We start from the raw sequence: 2,997 nt of genomic DNA, 5'->3' as shown, positions 1-2,997 counted from the left end.
CACTAAGACTCCATCTCTCTCTCCTCTCTTTCTCTCTCTCTCTCTCTCACACACACACACACACACCACACACACTAAGACTCCATCTCTCACACACATGCTCTAGGCGGAGCATTTGTTCCTACCACCCTTCATCCAACCTTACCCGTGTGATAAACAATCACCTTTATTTACTTGCATAACATGGAAAAATTCCACTTTACTTTAGTAGTCAGCAGACTTATCATCTGTACACTTATAAAAAAATGAGTTGGCGATGATGGTGTGCCTGCCATCTTGTAATACAGACTGTATGATCTATATCTGACGAATAGAAAGCAAACTATGATAAATTTACAAAAGATACCCACACCTCTCTCCACATCATTATCTCCTGCAACCTCATTGCTCAGCAATTAAAAAAGGAATAAGTCTCTGGAACAATCTAGCATGCATGGTGGCCGCTGCCGCCTGCCGGCGCCGTCCATCCCCATGCCTCCGCCCATTCCGACCACCAGTCACCACCACGCTCCACTCCTCCTCGCCTTATCTCTCCTCTTTCATTTTTTCGATGACATTCTCGAGATACCAGTTTTCCGATAAAATTCTCGAGATATCATTAGTTTTTACACATGGGATTACTCCTGCATGGGTCAATCACAACATGTGTTTTGTAAAAAAATGCATATTGATGTTCTGTGCAATGCACGGGAATCTGGCTTGTAGTTATATAACGCAAATCACGAGTAGGAAGTGATATTTTTTTGACACAATCACGTTAACGTGGCCACGTAAATCACTAGCTAAAGTAAATAACATTATACTTATATCCCAATGCAAAAGGTTAAGTACATGTCCGAAGAGTAGAGTCGCACACACGCACCCTTTCTCTCAGAATCTCTCTCTCTCACACACACACACCAGTTACGTGACACCCACTTAAGCAGACACGTATGTTACAATTTGTGCACCCGCGGGTACATGTGATGCTGCGCATTTATTTAAGCCGGAAGGCGAACCCAAACAGTAGCTGCATTCATTCCCCTCCCGCCGCCTCTTCTCTGGTCGCCGTCGCCCGGTAGCCATGGGCCGGCCGAAGGTAACAACATACGCCATACTCCCGTCGGAGCGGCGCTTTAATATGGAAATTTTAGTGGTCATGCATGCATCTTTTTGTGCTAGCACTCCTATATAAGGGTTGACCAGTCGCTTCCGGCGGACGTGCGCGGGCGGTGGAAGAGGAAGGAGAAGGGAAGCGGGCTGTGGAGTAACGTTTTTACCACAATTTCTTAGGAAACTGAGTGCAGTAATTGAGTAGTTTTACAAACTACCAGTACTACACCTGAACGGTTCAAAACGTATACTCCCTTGCCAGAACGCGCTTCCCGTGTGAAACGATCAGCGTCACCCTGGAGCATCAGTGCCGCATTAATGCCCGGCCAGAGCGGAGGCGACCTCTCATTGGCGCCGGCTTTGAAGTGGCGCGATGGCCGAGAGAGCGCCTCTTCCCGATACACGCGACTGCTCCGCGTCGAGACTGGCCATAGGCCCTGTTTGGATCCATGGGTTAGAGTTAGTTTGAGCTAGTTGGGGCTCAAATAGCCCTAAAGTATCCAAGCATGAGGGTTTAAATTGGAGAAAGTTGCATCGAACCCACCAAAAAAACTATCCCACCCAAGAGGTGCTAACTGGAGATAGTTCTCATTGGGACCACTGAAAAATCACTTTTCTCTCTCCATAAAGTGCATTTATTGTCAATCTAACCCTGTCACCCAAACACCTCTTTGGCTACAGTTAGTTCAGGGTTAGTCATGATTTAGTCTAACCTCTAGCTAAGTTAGAGTATCAAACAGGAGCAGTATAGGACATGCAAGTTGCTCAAAGCATACAGGCAAATTCGTACGTGAAAGGATTTTTTTTCTTTTTGAAAACGGAACGTGAAAGGAATTTTTTTAGAATGCTCTTGGCAGGTTGCTAACATGTGATAGTTAACCGACCTCAATAGACGGCAGAAACGCCAGCCCGCCGCACTTTGATAGAGACGAGGAGGGAGAAGGGATACATGCTGCTGCATTTCTAGAGATAGGTGTCGCACGGAAGCCAAGAAATATGGTGATAGCGTAGGTTAGCTACTAGTATGATGTAACTACACCGGGCTGCCGTGTTTCGTACGCTTCCAGTCCAATGTGGAGATGATTGGATAATTTTATATCGCTGAACAATATTAAATATTATGAGTGCAGATGCTCCACCACGAGGTTCCTTGCTCCTTCTCGGTCGTCCGGAATCTATGTTCTTCCACTCTATTTTTTTTACGTGAGCTTTGTTCATCCTTTTGCCAAAACGCGAGACATCTAGCATCAAGGTGCACATGTTATGCAAGGATCGTTCCATCTATATGAAGAACACGTGGGACTGGAACTACGAGACGGACATGTACCCAGGAGTGGACGTACAAACCTGAGTAATGTAGTGCAGTAAGTGAAGTAGAAAGGCACAAATGGTATGAACGTGCGTGGCATATAGGGTGTGTTTGGTTGCGTTCTCGTCTCAGCATAGTTGTTCCCTCTTCATGCATGCTCAACTCAACACCCCTCTTCATGCATGCTCTCTTCATGCATGCTTCTAGTGTATTTGTGCTAATCTAGTGTGGACTCATGCACCCTCCATACACTCTACCAAACACCCAAAAGTAGGTCGAGAAGGGAACTCTTGGGCGGCATTTGTCTCTTACTATGTACTACCACTAAATGTTGTACGTGCAATGCACGGTGATGTTATGGAGTACGTGCCTAAGTACTCTACTACTACTATATTAGTTGGAGGCACATATTAACTTTTATATTTGTTTACGTGTATGCCCCGAGACCTTCCAACTAGACGTGTCTTTCTCTCCCGATCGCACTTTGTATCTTTCATACCACTAAGTACTACTACGTGGTCTCCGACCCAGAAGTGGAAGAAGTGGAGACGCTCTACCACGCTGTTATTTTTTACGTTGGGCTCTACCATGTTGTT

The sequence above is a fragment of the Triticum dicoccoides genome, chromosome 2B, assembly GCF_002162155.2.
Source record: "Triticum dicoccoides isolate Atlit2015 ecotype Zavitan chromosome 2B, WEW_v2.0, whole genome shotgun sequence".
Taxonomy (NCBI): Eukaryota; Viridiplantae; Streptophyta; class Magnoliopsida; order Poales; family Poaceae; genus Triticum; species Triticum dicoccoides.
The sequence above is the reverse complement of the archived record's forward strand: the minus strand, read 5'-3'. Positions refer to the sequence as shown.